This window comes from Hermetia illucens, chromosome 4 (genome assembly GCF_905115235.1).
Source record: "Hermetia illucens chromosome 4, iHerIll2.2.curated.20191125, whole genome shotgun sequence".
Taxonomy (NCBI): domain Eukaryota; kingdom Metazoa; phylum Arthropoda; class Insecta; order Diptera; family Stratiomyidae; genus Hermetia; species Hermetia illucens.
The window spans coordinates 84,250,039-84,268,749 of NC_051852.1; the positions used below are offsets into that span (position 1 = coordinate 84,250,039).

The 18,711-nt window shown below is 38.3% G+C and overlaps 1 protein-coding gene across 1 annotated transcript in view; it reads left to right on the forward strand.

The window, feature by feature from the left end:
- Nucleotides 1-234: 234 nt before the first annotated feature.
- The window catches only part of LOC119655526 (protein dimmed), a 51,215-nt gene continuing 32,738 nt past the window's right edge, over nt 235-18,711 (forward strand). Inside the window, exon 1 of the mRNA XM_038061437.1 lies at nt 235-514. The gene's annotated coding sequence lies outside the window, so the exon portion shown is untranslated. The remainder of the gene's footprint in view (nt 515-18,711) is intronic.

The following is an 18,711-nucleotide window of genomic DNA, read 5'->3' on the forward strand; positions in this document are numbered from 1 at the left end:
TTCAAGCTCTCAACCACCCCCATTCGAATCAACCACATTTTGTGTTCGACAACTTGGTATGTCTCGGGAACTACGATAAGAGGAGGAGTGGGTGGTGACTGGCAAAGTGATAGAGTAGCGCGCACTTGTTGAATGGAGCGGCGGCAGTCAAAGGCCGTAAGCTGGGAGGCGCTCCACAAGTGGTAGCTGGCATTCAGTAGATTGTCGAAATCCTTCGGTTTCAGTTATCAAACAGCTGTTGAGAAAGTCGGTTATTCAACAAGTGGAAACTCTGCCAATCCTGTAATAAAACGTAAAGGACTTGTGTTGTGTGGAAATCAAGGGATATGAAACAGAAAATATAACAGTGATGGAAAACAGCGAGTACCTACATTGAACAATTATCGAAGTGAAATTAGGGCGCGAAAAGCTCGGGTTCTCGTTTCTTATCGTGTTGTTGAAGTGAAAGCTGAACTGTGATTGAAATTTCCTGAGTATATTGTGCTTGTGTTTATTTGCGACTATTTCCAAGACGGTAAGTATTTGTTCCACGCTTTTGTATTTATCTTTATTCAAAATATTAAATAATCGGCAGAAACCCAGGAACCCACATCGTGCTCATTTGCGGTTTCAATCGCTGCAATCAGTTCAGATTCCAACTGAGAAGGTCAATAGTTTCTCGCTTTGTATGACGGAAATAATAGAAAGCAAAAAAACAATTCGAGGCTACATGTGGTCTCTGCTAACCATTAGATATTAGATCTAAGCAGCGTATCTATAAAATATACGAATAACATAAGCAACAAGTGGCCGTTTGGCTTTTCCCACCCTAATCGAAAGCGCTCCCTGCATGCAGACTATACCGTACTTTTGTTATTATGAGATAGAAATTTTGTCCAGATAATGACTGCCGAAAGGAACGTGAGAGGCTTGCCATCATGACTCCGTAACAAAATATCCAATTTATCTAAAATTTGCTAGTTTTTCGTTTTTCCCATATTCTTCCCAAGAAGGTTGCATTTTCCAATATAGTCAAAGTAACAATTTTCAAGTTTTTAAAAAATTTTTTTTGACACAGGCAGGCTCTTTGTGAAAAGAAAATGAACGGAAATTGGAAAATAACATAGGAAAAATGTTGGGCATTAATTTAATAATTAACATAGTCTTTGCTGAGATGCTGTTATATTTTCAGAAAAGCATTCACCCATCTATATTTTGATGTTGGCCAATTGTTTCCCATTTCTGGTCGATGGCCGACACGATTATGTCTATCACTTTTCAAATTGTATTTATGGTAGCTTGTTCTATCTTTGACTTTGATTATTAAGATATTAAAATCTTAAAAGTCAATATGATTTCCTACGCGACCCTTTCCCCAAATAAGAACTACAGTAACAAAAAGGGTAGTAAATATTGAATTCCTTAACAAGTTAGTCAGGCAAAAGAATAAAATTCTGATAGTGTGTAAAGTGGGAAATCTTATTTGATGCTTCCCCCATCCTGATTATATCGTACTGTAATCTTGGAAAAAGTTTTTAATGTAAGCAGCCGAACCTCTGCTTTTAAAAATGTACAGTGTAAAATTTAAATTTACGTATTTTTTTCACAATTATGTTATCATCAATATTAGCGTAGCCACTCTCATAGCCGTTACTTGCATTGTCAGCACTCCCCCATTTTAGATACTTAGAAAGTATTGATATATAGGTTAAAATGAATCATTATAACAATTGATATCTTTATTTTACTTGCCGAAACCATGAATTAACGACTAGCCCCTTGTGCGGAAAGAAAAAAATACTAATTTGTTATTTAAAATATTTGATGATGTGCTTCTTAGTTTTTCACTAATTATATACGGCAGACAGGCTGACACAGGCAACAGACAGACCATAAACTGATTTTAAAAACAGACCGACAAAGGGAAAGGTCTGTATATGTCAAATAGATGAGAAACGTGAGGGCTAAGCTACTTCCTACGTAGTTAAGGTGGACATCTTTATGCAGCCAAACAATTGAACCTGTCAAATTAACTGCACAGCAATACTATATAAGTAACAATTCGCAGCATTCTCTGTTTTTCGAAAAAGATAATTGAAGCACTTTTTGACACATGTAAATTTAGAAAATTTAGGCAACTCAACTTCACACGTCGTCGAGGCTCTTCAGTCCCATATCTTGAACGTTTGATAAATACCAAATTTCTCTGCTTTACCATTCAGATTTTTTTAAATATCGATGTACGCATCCATATTCCCCTCTACGAATATCACATTACCTACGCCGTCCGCACCGTAACAGCCACCCCACAATAGTACTTCCCCCATCATGCATTTCGCATATCGCACGGAATAAATGTTAAGGAGGTCACCCCGTGTGTCAGATTCGCGGAGTCGAATTTTTTTTGGCTTCAATTGTATCTAGATATAGTGTAAAATATATGGGGAAAGTGATTTTTTGATATTCGGAGTCGTTCGGAAATTATAGTTTTAAACACGTGATAAGTCACATGCCAGATTCATGTCGATCGCCGTAATAAAGCGCGTATGTATCGGTCCGAATGACTTCGCTAAAAGGACAAGAATTGAAGCCAAGGCTGTACATGTGTTTCTTGAAGAAACTTGAATTTTATGGACTAGGTATAGCAAATTAATGATCAATTAAGGTTTTATGGCTAAAAATCGCATTCTACTTTTTAAATCCGATTTTCTCGAAACTGTATGTTGAAAATCGGCTGCTACCATAGCCCAAAATCTATCGAACCAAATTCTTTGAAATTTTCACGACTTATTCAGAACATATTTCTACGGTCCGCAAACTAGGATAATTGCGATTCATTCAGTAGTTTTTTTTTATTCATTGAAGAAGCCTTGAAAAAACACCAAAATTCGCAAAAAAAAGTTTAACACGGCACCAAAAATTTAGTTTTTAATATTTTTTAATAATCCTAGTTTGCGGACTATAGTTAAGTCTGTACTTTAAAATGCCGTTTACTTTTTTTCTTTAAGATGATCGCAGCGCCCTCTAGCGTGGCAGCAGAAAAACACTTTTTTTGGAGATGGGTGTATAAATTGCTCTGTATTTCAATAACCAACGATGCGATCGGGCTAGCAAAATCAATCAAGTAAAGCGATTTGAGCTTGCTCAGAGCTATCTTTTTGAAAATCAAACATTTTGGGGCGATGTACTTTTTGCCGGAAAGTCTAGATTTCATATATTCGCCAACAATGGAAAAGTAAAAGCTTAGAGGAAGGCTAACACAAAACTGTAGCCGAAAAATCTGAAAATCAAAGTAAAGTGGGAAGAGTTATGTTGCGATGCTGTTACAGAACGGGCCGCATGGGCAATGTGATATCCGTGGAGGGGAATATGGATGCGAATATATACATTGATATTTTTAAAAAAATGTGCATGCTAGCGCATTGGTATTTGTCGGTGAGCCGAAACATAAAGCGTGGAAAACACAAATGTATTGTCCGAACCTTTTTAAAATTCTCGGAGTGCAATATTATTGAGAATCTGCTGGGTTATGTTGACGGTAGGCTTCGCAAAGGTCTTATTTTAAACAAAAAATACTTGATGAAACGTCTTCCCAAATAATGTAGAAAAATTGCAGCCGAATACAGCCAACGTTTGGCCAAATCCATGCCACTGCCCAGTGAAGGATGTATATGATGCTAAAAGTCTACATACGAAATGTTAATTAGTTATTTTTTGAGTTTTTAATGTCATTATTGTTCAAATTTCAGTAATGCATACGTTTTTTTAATTCGCCCTTAGCAAATGTTTTATTTGATACTTTTTCTTTGATTTCCTTTGCCTTGTATACAGCAGACTGTATGATACATTCTTGTAAAAAAGTAACACATACGACTCCTTTTACCCCCTTTCTCAACACTTATGTATTTGATAATATGATGTCCGGATTTCAATTTTGTAATGGACACTGGGAACGACGAAAGCTATCTGTCTGTCAAAGGCCGATAACGACGCGCATAGGATATAACACAGCAGAAGTGTTGATCACAATAAAGGGATTTTCTTTGCCGATCGACGAGCTACGACGAACAGAAGGACAGCTAGGGGGAATACTTTCAGTAGATTACAAACGACGACTTCGTTTGTTCTCTATCCCGAATACCAGTAGTATGTTTTTGGAGCATTTCCACCTGTCAGCCTCACAGAAGTCGAGAAAACGATCTAATGAATAAAATCGGGGAAAGCAACAGCAATTGACGACACGCAGCTGAGCTCTAGAAAGTGACCCAACACTGTGGCTCAGTCAGTGGGGTTATTGAGAAGAATAGAATGCCATCTTACAAGAAAGTACCACCAATATAATAAAAGAAAGACCATCATATGATGATGATGATGACGATTGAACCGTTTGCAGCGTTCCAGTAATGTAGTCTAACAAAGCTGCACATATTCATCAAACAGAATATTTGGTTGTCAAAATTCTATCAACACTGAAGAAGTATAAAGGCGTAGCAGTCACTTACCCCTCCAAAGAATTGTGTGATTTAGTTTTCTCTTTAAGTATACTCCCACTACATTTCAATTTTTTGGATTGTATTTTCTTGAATATGGCACAAAACGTAAAGATTAGACTTGTATAAAAATACATCCTGTCGAACGCTTGTTTAAAATATTGCTCAAAGAGTTCTAGTACAATTAGAACTTCAGTTAAGGATTAGTTTAGCAAAACCTAAACTTAGCAGGAAATCAAGAGAAGTAAAGAATTCCCCTTCATAAAAACTTATCCGGTCGCCTTTTCTAATCAGAACCATTTCTAATTATTGTCGGAACCAGCTGTACAGATACTAACGCCATCTATTATTCCCCGGAATCCAAAATTAGCTCTAAACTATTTCCTTTCTTCCTCCTTTTCTACCCAGGGCAATAAATTTATAGGTGCGGGAGATAACAAAGCGAAGCGTTGACATTGAAACTAGTCAAACCAGAACGTAACAAGTCGGGAAACCGGAAGCTGGACGCTTCAGGTATGAAAGGTTTTGTGTATTTCTTTTATAAAGACATTTGAGTGTGAATTTGTTCCATTATTACGTAACACGTAATTTACGCATATATTATGTAAGAATATTCATTTTGGGGTGATATTGGCATTCAAAATCTTGAATTTCCAAAGAAATGACAACTTTGACCTATTATAGCTTTGTTACTAATAGTGCGATTGCGATCAAACTTGGTAGGATCAAACTGTGTATTATAGCCTACAGCTTCGGAAAGTACTAACCGAGACCTTTCATTTGATGATTTCATGTAACTCACTGTATGCGTGAGCGTTCACAGCTCTCAAATTTGGTGTCCATCGCTGCTAGTTTCCGAGAAAAATGCGTGTGACGGACAGACAGACAAACGGACAGACAGATAGGGAAACGGACAGACAGACAGTAAACGGATTTTAATAAGGTTTTGTTTTACACAAAACCTTAAAAAGCTTGTCACTCGAAAAATCACAAGCCCGCTAGAAAACAGGTCTGATAAATTTATCTGATGCATCTCACTGTTATCTTGTCAATAGAATGGTAGGGAATGATTTCTTTTTCATAGCGTGACCAAAAATTGATCATAGATAATTTTCCTGAAAGGCTATAACTGGGGCCTTAGACGGATAAACGTTGTGGCTTGGGAAAGCTAGCATTGGGAAGTTGCAAAAATAAATGATACGCAATAAAAAAAAAAGGCGAAGGAAGGCATGGCCGGCTTCCCATGCACGTCAAAGTGGCTTTAAATATTTTTGTCTGATTGTAATCAAATGAAATGAAATATCTTTGTTATCACTTTTTCCTTTTTGTTTAGCCTTTGTTCCGTTCAAAAGCTGGGTCGTCTTATTGTCATCCGTTCCGCCATTTTTGTTCTGTAGGAGGTCTGATCTTGATGTAGTCGCGAGGTTTTCAAATCATTATCCAGCACATCAAGCCACCGTTGTTTCGGTCGACCTTTTGGTCACTTACCATCGACTTCGATTTTCAGACCAATCGTGGCAAGCGAATTCCCCTTAGCGCAAATTACATGACCATTTTGTCGAAGATGCCTACCGTACTTTTTCCACGATTGTTGCAACCTCATGTAGATTGCGGATATCCGCATTTCAGATATGAACAAGTCGTCTTAGCTACCGCGAGATGCCGTTCATTGTCTTTTATATATATATACTCATATACTCAGGACCATAGGGGGCGACAGGGCGGACGGTGTTTTCTCCAGATCCAGAAATGCAATGTAGATAGGGCAACCCATCTCAAGGTGTTTCCCCGTGAGCAACCACGCAGCTCGTATTGCGTCAGTAACTCTTGGCAAACTCCGCTTGATTCACCGTTATTTGAACGATTTCCCGAATACGGTTGTCAAGAATGCTTTCAAAAATCTTCATGGTATGGGAAAACCGGATCGAACAGGAATTTTTACATCCTGTTGGACTAACTTTCTTTTTCCATATTATAATTGTGGTACTTTCCTGCCAGTCATATGATATTCTACCTTCCTGTATAACCCAATTGAAGAATTCACTGACCCACTGTGTCGATTTTATTGGTGGAATTGGTCCAAATGTGAGAAATGTTTGCGAAAGTAAAGGATGAACAAATTCTTCTAGTCCTCGAAATATTCTCCCCATCTGTTCGACCGACGGCAAGCACAGTACCGTTCTTGTGATTAACACTACCGAAATGTTCGATATCCTGTGTGCGCTCGTGTCGGCTTTTGGCGGGTCGATACAGATCTCTCCCGCCATCCTGCCGTGTCCAGTTTATCGTAAAGATGTTTGGAATAGTCCACTCGGGTGACAGCGATCGGTTTCTCTGTTTCCCGGTTGACATTCTATCGTTGAGAAACTTGTGGTAGAGGCGTTTCTTTCCACAACCCTTTAATTCAACATCGTCATTCTATAGCCGAGGGTTGCATAGGCTGTTTTCTGGATCGTGTGTTTATCTTGGTTTAACGATTCCTCCACATTCGTTATGGTTGGTAACCGAGTAAGTGAAATCATTTCTTTTTTCTTCTCACGAAATCGCCACCATTTAATGCGTGGAGGGCTTATGTGTTGCTCACGCTGTTTCATCGGTGGCTTCAGTCGCAAGACGGCAATCAACGGCGATATCAAGGTCCGATGATCTCATAGAGAATGGCTGTGCAGTCAGTGAATGTGGTAAAATGTCGGCGCCTTATCAGATTATTGTCGGTTTGCGTAGGAAGATGAGACAATCATCAGCAGCCACGTTGCAGGCTTTTGCATCAAGAAGTTTCCAGAAGGCATCTTTCTCGGCAGGTCGATTTGTCTGTGGTTCGTACGTGGTGAAGAAGTGAATAGTGCAATTAGCTGATATAATGCTGAGATTCATCAACCGGTCTTCAAATGGTTCGACTTCTTCTCTTCTGCTCGGAGATGGCAATGCCAACGCTGTATTGAGTGCGTGGGTTACTAAAATAAAGAAGTTTACAGCCATTTTTACCGCGTTCGCGTTCTATGTTGCAGCTTTTAGCACCAGACCATCAGATTTCCTATGGAGGACAGATATCGCGGCTTTTCTAAAGGGCTCTTGCGAATTTCTCGGCCTTTCCAGTGATGGTGCCAATATTTAGCGTGCACTAATCTTCTTACGTCCTACCGCCGTCCATGCGTCAGGAAACCTTGCCCATTTCTTGACAGGACCGGGGCCCTTCAAGTCACGTCGACTGAGATGCACATCCTAACAATTTTTCGAGGCCTATAATTCAATACCATAATTTTGTTTTTAATGACATTGGATACAAAATACGGTGGATACTCCTTTATCTCTGCTTGGGACAAGCATGTAAATAGCATGGCGGAGTTTCTTCTTACAAATCTCATAAAATCGCAATTGTGCCCCTTTATGAAATTTCACCATATCGAAATTTGTTCAAATAAAGTGAATAAAAGTATATTCTTGCATTTCAGTAATTTACTAGAAATCTAACTGGGTCCATCCTTGCAGTAATATACAAGTATGCTACCAAACAGGGCACGAAACAGGAAAGTTGACAAACTATTATAGTTGAAATTCAAAAGAAATTTGCAAGTTAGTGTGTTTAATGAAATTCTTCAAATACCGTATTTTGGGGATCGCAAATGAAGAAGAAAAGAACGCAAAAGTGAATTTGAGGATAGTTGGTTTTCGAATAAACTACTCGTGTAGCGTCACCAGAAATCTGTCTCGTCCTCTAGATAATCCCTCTGACTATGGGTGAGGGGGTGGGACAATGAAGCTTAAAATAATCCATCGAAAGGTGAACACTTGCTCGAGCTGCATTTTTTTTTTTGCCGGATTCTTTGCCATTCTTGGGTTTATATTACTTGCATTTTGTACCTGACTTAGGGGGCGGCCATAATTAACATAAGGGCAGATATGCCGGCACTTATGTTGACTGCGCTCGATGCGTCTTAATGTAACTGCCCTTAATGGAGATATGTTAATAAATTTCCCCAGTTGCAGTTATGGTTTACCTTAATATATTCATGCTTCACTTCTAATTACCTCACGTATCCGGATTTTTACTAAGATGTTAATCACATTGAGTTATGAGTTGAACTGAATCTTTAAGCTGTAGGGCATACGTTGCTGCGCGCATTGTCCATGTGCCATAGTAGCATCCTAGACGAAGTACTTCGGGAAATCTGGCCATTCCATTTTTTCGAATACATACAAAGTATGCAAGTCGTACGATCTCCCAAGTTTCGCCAGGGTATTCCAACCGGAAGTACTGGTGATTCTGGCAGCCTGAAGCGTTGTCATTCTGACCGACAGTCAAGCGGCCATTAAAGACTTTTACGGGCAACATCCTCCAGGCTGGCGGAGCAGGAACTCGCTGAACAGTCTGGGTGACACGTGCAAGGCCACCTTCTTCCGGGTTCCCGGTCATAGGAACATAGATGGAATGAACAGACTGACGAACTGGCCCGGCGGGGCTCTGCTCTTAGCAGTTCGTCGTCGGATACAGTCTGCGTCCCGCCGGCGAGTGTCAAGGTTGGAATCTACACGCATTACTTAGCAGCCTTGGACCTCAGATGACGAAGGCTCACCCCCTGCGCCAAGTCAAGAAGGATTTGGCCCGCAAACCCATACAATGTTGCTTACCGCGCTATGAATTAAGAACTAAATTTCTCATGCTACATTCGTCATCGGTATAACGAGCTTATAACCCTTTTCGGGAAACTTAGGAACATATTCGCGAACGGAACGTTGTCAATCAATATGGGCTAAGAATCGAAAAAGTCGCCTGCAAGGTACCGGATAAACTCAAAGTCGGAAAAGGTTGTTGTTGTTCTAATTTATAAGGAAACTTAAACGGCATTTCACGTGGCATTTGCCGAGTATGCTGCGGCTTTCTTCAAAGGTAAGCGAAAGATCACCAACCTGAAATTTTCAGATGTGCTTCCATAATTTTTCAACAAGAGGATAACCTTTCAACGCCAAGGCTCCTTTGCGCTAGGGCTTAAGAATATAGCCAAGTTATTACCCGCCTTTCTTAATGGGATAGTGCGACCAATGTGTAAATTACGAAATAGTGTTGCTATAAAAAACTCAACAGCGCCTTGGATAGAAACGGGCCTCACCACTACGACCTTGACCGCTTGCTATTGTAGAACATGAGCCCTTTGGTCGGTAAAGATATTGAGGAACCAGAATTTTTATTTCCTCCAAATTAAACAGGAATTCCAGAGACACACAGATGAGAGAGTAAGGCTTTTAGGAGTAATCCTTCCTCTAGTGGCGCTATACTTTTGAGCCCTGGAAAAGGTAGTGGTAGTAGACATGAATACAGTGTTAATAAGGGTTCGGGCTTATACTTATCATTATTGTTGTCAAAATGTCACTTTTAGGGATCCTCACCTGAATTGTTCATAGAAAGCATGCTTCCCTTCTGCATCGGAAATATCCGCAGGTGACTAGCATTGGGCGATAGTGGCGCCTCTTAGCTGGTCTTGCCCGTTGTAACAACGATGGTGGATGGTTTTTAGATTCCAGCAACTTTCACTGCCTCGTCATTGACAACAGACTGTTTGAGCAGAAAATCTGCCACAAACTCAAGTAGGAAAACTTTCTTGCTGAAAACGACACACACTCTAAACAACTCGCATGGGAGTATTGATAAGCAGTGGGCTTGTGATAAGCAGGACGCGCTGGAGCGCCGTTACTATGAAAATATATAGGAAGTGCAGCGCAGTGTACGCCTTGCTAAAATGAATTCTAGCATTGCTTTGGTGAGGGAAGCAAAAAGTGTCACAAATAGCAACCATCGTTTCTGTAGGCTACATTAAGGTCAAGCTTCTCATCTATGATGATAATAAACTGAAGAGGCGATCTCACAGGGAACGCAAAAAAAAATAAAATAACCTAGGGCCACAAAAGTATTAACACAACGAGAAATGTAAACGGATTCTAATTAGAAACTAACCAAATTGAAACTGCTATTTCAATTTTAATTTTATTTATGACATTACGGCTGTAAAACAACGGTGCATCGGATTGAAAAGGCATTGAATCACATCCCACGGAATTTTGTTTCATTTTTGAGGAGATTTGTAGACCTGGAGTTCAGCGGGGTTAAGATTTACCGATTGAAGAGACTACATATAATATATATAACTATTCTTGTGTCAAAAAGAAAGTGTACTTGAGTTTGTTGTCCCACTGGAATACAAGCACATGAAAGTATACCCGCTTCCGTATTCTAATCAAGAAACACCAATCTACTCTCCCTGAAGCTCAAAACTAACTGATTCTCGCCACCATGCTTGACGACTGCATATATGCTGTGTTTTAAACTACACACTGGTTTATCTACAGATATATTGTTTTCCGCAAACAGGCTGTATTCACTTTTGGCGACCACAGAACTGAATACCAAAAGTCTAATGCCGCATTCAGACACTTGCAACTTTTAAAGCAAGCAAGCAAAGTATAGTTTCTTTACCCCGCCCAGTAAAAATATTTTGGATGCATTCGTTCCCTGCTCCACACTCTCAGAAACTTCCTTGCAACTGCATTGGACATTCCACGTCGGCGAAGTTTGCTCCAAGTCGGCAAGGCTCGTTTACACACTGCATTTCACACCGTTCATTCATCTCGCACACACATGCACACATCCTGTGGTTTTTACCAAACACCGAATCTCCATCGGTAATACGACTATTTGTGCACACGCTTGCGCTTGAGGTTTTTTTTGAAGGCTTGGTAAATATGAGGATGTCATTTCAGATTTTTATAGCACACTCTTTCTGCTCCTTTATTAGAAATTTGGCTTATTTCAGGCAGGGACGACCGGCCGCGTACCGTTACCAGTTCATTTTTTAGGTTTTGTTTACAAAACAAAACCTTATTAAAATCGGTTCAATGTCTGCCCGTCTGTCCGTCTATCTGTCTGTCCGTCTGCCTGTTTGCTTGTCACACACACTTTTCTCAGAAACTGCCGCAGAGTTATAAAAGTTTGTAGTAGTATAGAATATAATATGAAGCATGTTATCCCCAAGTTTGATCAAAATCATACTATTACTAACAAAGTTACAGTAGTTCAAAGTTGACTTGACGTGTAAACTCACTGCAACTAAATACCAGTATCACACTAAAGTGAGTAGTCTGACATACTAAATGCGTAATGCGTAAACGCCGAACTTCCGGTTTCCCGACTTCTTTTTATTTAGAAAGACGATTACGGTTTCGTCTACGGAAGAGACAAGTCAGCAGACGCTACCTCTGCCTTGGAAGCAATATGACCAAAGTGCTTAGTAGATATAGTTCGCAGCCTTTTATTATTTCGGAAACACGTCATGGCTACGACTTATATCCTCGGGAAAAAACGCCTAGTATTTTTGATCAAAAGCCGGTCGTAGCGGAAATATCCCTTGTTTGAAATGAAAGGAGCCCTGAATCCGCCATCAAATTGATCCACAAAACTATAGTCGTCTTTTTTAAATAAAAAAAATAGCTGGGTATAAGCCCAAAATGAGGAGCCCATGGACCAGAAAAGTCAGAGGTAGTTTTTCTCCAATTGGTCCGGTCCGCCACCAAGTGCATCGCGGATTCAGGACTTCCTCCATTCCAAACAAGAAATAGTTACTAATTAAGATTTTCGGTCATTTTATTATTCATAAAATGTGATATTGCAAAAATTAACTTGCCAATTTAACTAAAAATTAGTAATTTTGGAGATACTGATAAACCTAAAAAGATACTAAGTTTAGTAAGTTTGGTACTAGAAAGACAACACTGATACTTTGGTACTAGAAAGATAACACTGTTTATTATAGTTAATCACAATAACCCTGGGCTAGTTTAGCAATCGATATATTTGTAAATTCGGAATCAATTGCGAACGATATAGAAATATACGACATAAGCTACAAAAGATTCAAATAATATCAGTTGTTATTAATCTCATGAAACTTATATAATGTGCTGAAAATGTATGACCAAGGGCTTTGCGATTTTAGCTATAATCTAAACGATCGTGTCCAGTGGTAGACATGAAAATGGGTCATTCCATTTTTCGTTATACAGATGTATATTTCCATACTTATATATAATTAGCATTGCCACTCTCGCTGGAAATTTGTATACTGAACAAGGCTCGCAAGAAAGCAAAAGTGATATGTTGGCTAGCGTAGAGAATAAATACTTCGATCTGCTGGTTATCATTTGGGAAATGCCACAGGGATCCATTCCAGGATCAACATTTTACACTATTTTCACAACTAAGGTTCCGATTCTGATGAGGGCCATCTCTCAATGACACTTTTTTCGTCCTGTCCTTTCGGTAACGCAGCTAAATCGATCGTAAACTTGGCAAATAGTACCGTAGTTGGGATATAAAAATCAATGAGGGCAAACTGCAACTAGGTACTTTTCGGAAATTATTAAGATACAGGGGATCTAGAGCCATCCATGAAAGAGTTGAATATTTGAAGATTAATATCGCGAAGAAATAGTAAGCAGTTCGTCATTAGTAAAGCAGTTAGTAGAGTGGGTCTATGTAGCAGTATTTACCTGACACTTTACAAAGTCGCTATAAGGCGAATTAGAGTTTTCCGAACTCCTATATTGATCATTTGCTCTACGAAGGACATGTGTGAATGTGAGACATTTGAAAGCTAAATTACATTTCCTTGGTCCGACGCGTCCTATAATTGAAAGATAAAAAGTGCAGACAAAATTAAAACTGTCAAGAAAGTTCTATCTGAATCTGATAAATAGCTACTTCGGAAGATCGGAGAGTTAGATGACACAACTTCATTAACCACATTCCTAAGGATCTACCCATTTTGTAAGGATTTGTTTGTCTGTCTGCCTGTCACACGCACTTTTCTCAAAAATTGCTGTACCGATTCACACCAAATTTGGTGAGAAGGTGAAAACTGTGAACATCCACATATGCAGTAAGTTACATCTTTCTACGGTGAGTTTAAGGGGCGGGAGTCCTCAAATATGCAAAAGGGGGTGTACGCTTTTGTTCACCGAATATAGTCATATAATCGACGATCTGGATTAGTACTTTCCTTCTTAACGAGTCTTCGTTTTGACATTTGTCAGAAACATATGGGGGGTCGAGAGATGATGATTATTTCTTTAACGGACCCATTCGCAGAAACCACCCAACCTAAAAATATGAAAAATCATTAAGGTGCCTCTACACCGTGTCGAGGCCTCAAAATTAAGTTAATATGAAGCTCCTTTATGTTTATCCTAAAGTCATAAGAATCTTAAAGTTTTAAAAAATTGTAACAATATAGACTATAGTATGATATAGTGCGATATCCCCAAGTTTGAAAAAACTTACAATTGCAAATTGATAAAGTTATCATAGCTCAAATTTATCTTTTTCACGTTAATTTACTGCAACCCAACGTGTTAAAGGTCAATATCACACTAAAGTGAGTAGTTTTTTAGTAGTTCTGCACTCAAATATACTTACATAAGAAACAAACAAAACCTTTCACCCCTGAAGCGGCGAGCTTCCGGTTCCCGGTGCTTATACATAAAATCCACCCACTTTTCCCTTTTTGGTATTCCTTACCAGATGGGGATACACAGCGGTAAAGCATAATTAATTGTAATCTACTATTATAGATAGAAGCATTTGTAAAATAGTTTAAAGGGGTCATCCTGTGTGTTATTGCGAGGTATCGATTTTTTTGCCATCAATTGTCTCCAGATATGGTCCAGAATATTTGACCAAAGTGATTTTTCGATATATCAAGTTTGCGAGAATTGAAGTCAAGGAGTAATAATCGGCTGCACACGACTTTTTTGATGAAACTGAAGGTTTATAGACCAGGAATAGCCGATTAATTGTTAGTTGCAATTTTATGGTTGGCAATGCATTATCCTAAAAACTACAAGTTGAAAATCAGGTGCACCATACCTCTAAATCCATCCAACGAAATTCTTTGACGACTTAGGTATTAACAACATAATATATTTCTACTGTTCGCAAACTAGGATGATTGTGATTCATCTGGCGGTTTTTTCATACATTAAATTAATGATGGTAATCTAAATAGTTATAATAGCCACCTTTCGAAATAAAGTAAAACTAGTTAACTTGAATGAAGTTAAATATAAATGACTATGCTTGGAACTGAAACACTGTCGGAATTGGAATAGAATAAAATCAAGATTATGATTTATTATGCAAATCGTAGTGCTTAGAAACGTTTTCTAGGTGGCATTTTCGATTTGTTGTTACCACAAGAAAAAAAGACAGCACGCATCACAATTTATTACAATGAAAGAGTTTATTTATGTTTCAATTTTGTGCTCTTTATTGTACATAAGCAAATAATGGAAAAGGACTTATTTTCTCCAAGCAAAACACTTTCAGAGTTATCTAAACAGAACAGAATACCAAAGTAACAAATTTATACGGTAACACTCTCATCATCCATTCTCTTGACTATTTCCTAAGGCGACAATAATTTAGGGTGGCATTGGTTGGTTTTTAGGGTGCCACTCACTCGGCACTTGGTGGTTAATGATAAGATAAAAATAGCGACAGGGAGAAGAAAGCATAACAATTAACGGTCACTAAGCTTGGAATTTCTTCACTTCTCTGCCTCTCTCTTTCTTAATTGCTTGCGTATTTGTCACTACGGAAATAATATCGTAATTAGGAAATGAGAATGAAAAGAACTTTCTATTTAACAGAGACATAAAATTATTTTAATAACACCATTCACCGTAAACGGACGAGAATCATATAAAAGTATAATGACAAAATATTTCATTGTTACTTGCTGATTGCAATTTCTTCTGAACTTTGGCATTTAAATGAAGCAATCCTTGGAGTGGATAAGGGCTAAGGACATCTCCCAACAAACAACCGCAAGTTGCAATTGCAGTGTGCACTAACTATCTGAAGAGATGCAACGTACTGAAAAGTAATTTATTAAAATTATCTTTTTTTCTATGGGCGGAATTTCTGTAATAAATGGTTTTTACATGTACCGGCATACATCAATTGAAATAATTTTTTGGGATAAGAGAAATGGTTGCAAATAAGAGCTAGATTTCCCGAAATAGACTACAACTTTCCTGGTCTTACTGGCTTCGCCCAGTATATTCTCCATGAGAAAATGTAATGTTAGACCCTCAATTGAAGAAAATATTTTAGGTTAGGTTTAGGCAGTATACTTAGGGTTTAGTCTCCTGTTTGACATGTTTTTTTTTTTATTTTTAAGGTTTTGTGTCTGTCTGTCAGTCCATTCGTCTGTCTGTCACACCTATTATCTCAGAAACAGTTACTCCTGTCGATGCGAAATTTGGTAGAAAAGGGACAACTGTATGCAGTGAGTACCAAAGTTCTACGCTGAGTTTAAGGAAGGCCCCGCTTCACATGCAAAAGAGGGTGTAAAATTTTGTTTCACCGAATATATTTATTTTATTTGTGTGATCATCTGCACGCATTTCTACTTTACCCCGTGCACAAAGCCATACAAATACGTAACTTAAGGTACACAACTTAATTAGCACATACATATACATAGACACGTGTGTTTCGAGTAATTGATACTGATATACAAATAACTCAGAAAGGGTAAAAAATGAAAACTCCCCATGGACCCGGCGGTTAACATAACTTGTCTTTATATGATGATGACGTCATACACATCTTAGAGTGCTATACATTTTCATGAAATGCAAAAGTTTCAGTGCTAATAATAATAATAATAATAATCGTTGGCGCAACAATCCATGTTGGATCAGGGCCTTGAAGTGTGTTATAGCACTTCGTTCAAGACCGTCACGGTACACTACAGTACACTGTAGGAGGCAATGTGGTCAGTATTGCGCTCGCGCGAGATTATTACGCTGATATGACTCAGGTACCCATTCATAGCTGAGTCGACTTGTATCCGACGTCAAATCACGATACAAACTTCACTGCCACCAGTGAGATTTGAACCGCGACCTTCCGTATGACAGCCTTGTGCTCTAACGACTCAGCTATCCGGACACTGAATAGCTTGATATTTTCATATCCTTATACATGTGTATGATAGTTTTCTATTAATTTGGAAGCTAAATTTTCGTAGAGAATATTGTAGGCGGATACGGTGTTATTCAATATGAAGCATTTCTTCACATCTGTACAGTTTGCATCTCAGTTTGTAGAGATTAGGGGAATAGATATGTAATGATAGCTTTTGTTTGCAAAACAAAACGTTATTAAAATCGGTTCAATGTCTGTCTGCCTGTCTGTCACACGCACTTTTCTCAGAAACGGCTTTATCGAATAGCACGAGAAGGTGGAAACTGTGAACGCCCAGACATACAGTGAGTGATATCCTTCTACGTTGAGATTTAGGAGGGGCCCCCCATACATGTAAGAGATGGGTGTAAAAATTTTTTTCACCGAATATAATCATGTCGGATATTAAATGAAAGGTCTTGATTAGTACTTCTTAGTTTTGAGATTTATTAGAAAGGCGGGTAGTGGGAGGGGTGGAAAGTGATGATTTCTTTAACGGACCGATTCTCAGAAACTACCCAACCGAAAAATCTGAAAAAACCCAGCTGCCTCTATATGGTACCCAGGCCTCGAAATACCCTTGATATCGATATCTATTCAAATTAAGTTAATATATTTTTGGGGAAATTTAGTAAAACGCCCCTTAAGTCTATCTCAGAGTTATAAAAGTTGGTAGTAGTACAAAATATAATACGAACCATATTATCCCCATTTGATCAAAATTATACTATTACTAACAAAGTTACAGTAGCTCAAAATTGACTTTACCGTGTAACTTTACTGCAACTGAATATCAAAATCACACTAAAGTGGGTAGTCAGACATGCTAAATGCATATACATAACGGGCTGCATACAAATGGGATAGTTCTACACTTTAATATACTCATAGTAGAAGCAAACAAAACCTTTCATACCTGAAGCGCCCAGCTTCCGGTTTCCCGACTTGTTTTAAATTAACTCCGGTAATGCGAAAAATAGTTTCTAGTTTTCTTTCGTTAGAAAATTGACATTTGGCTTATGCTCTCTTATGTCAATTACAGTTGGGCATTTAAAGCCCAAGCAATTTGGCATAAAGCAATAGTGTCGCAACTCGAAAAAGTTAGTTCTTCAGAAATAGCAAAACACCATTTGCTTCTAAAGAATTAATAACTTGCCTCTGCCTTTCCTTTTGAGAATGGCGGTATTCTTTGTCCATACTGCTATGTGAGCTTTTGATCCATTTTCTGTTAAAACAATTGTGTCGCTTAGAATATGAAGGTCCCTTTAAAAAGAAAGTTTCATACCAAGTTTTAGTCGTTAATTTCTGACCCGAAATCAAATCAATATCGGATTAGGCGTCCATTAGTCCTGAGTTCTACTACAAAGATTGAATTAAAACTGACGAGACTTCTTTCATTTATGTGTTCGATAATCATGTACATATTTGGATGGATTTCAATATTTGCAACTTCCGATCCTTTCAGGCTTTATTTGAATCGATTACTTGGATACAACGGATCCCTATCCAGCGTTATCTGAAAGTGTAATTACCTAAGACGCTCCTAATGTTTATCTAAGAATAATCTTCTAATGTCCTTCTGTTTTTATGTAAACTTGCAAACCAACCATAATAAACCAAAATAATTTGTTCAGATGGTTCCTTTTATTCACAGCCATTGAAGTTTGTTCACGTGCACCAAGTTCTTCCCTTTCAACAAATATGTTAATACCTAACTAAGGGTTCAGAAAACAAGGAATTTATAAAACACATTTACATTTCTCAAATACTTTTAATAATCGAAAACACCGACCACTTATTTGAACATTCAGAGCTATATCCAATATACATGCCCAAACCTCGCCAGTAATTAGAAGAAATATTTGAACTTGAACATATTATGCACATTGCCTCCAATCCACTTCTATCTAAGCGGACGAACTCCGATAATGAAAGTTTGTAGCATTAAAAATATGTATGTGCTAAAAATGTGTGATAAATCGAAGCAGAAACGTGTCAACTTGAAGCATGCTCCTTAATTTTTCGAGTGTTATAAGTCAAAAATGTTGACATGTTGTAAACGTCATCTAGCGACAAGTATTTGTATTGCAGTTCAATTGGTTTTGCAGATTAATGGATCCTTATATTCTATTCTATATTTTTGTCGTAAGTGTGTTTTTTTATCTCAATAAAGCACTCTTCCAAGACAAGCGCTCGCCATGTTTATTCTAAATCAACCGCCCC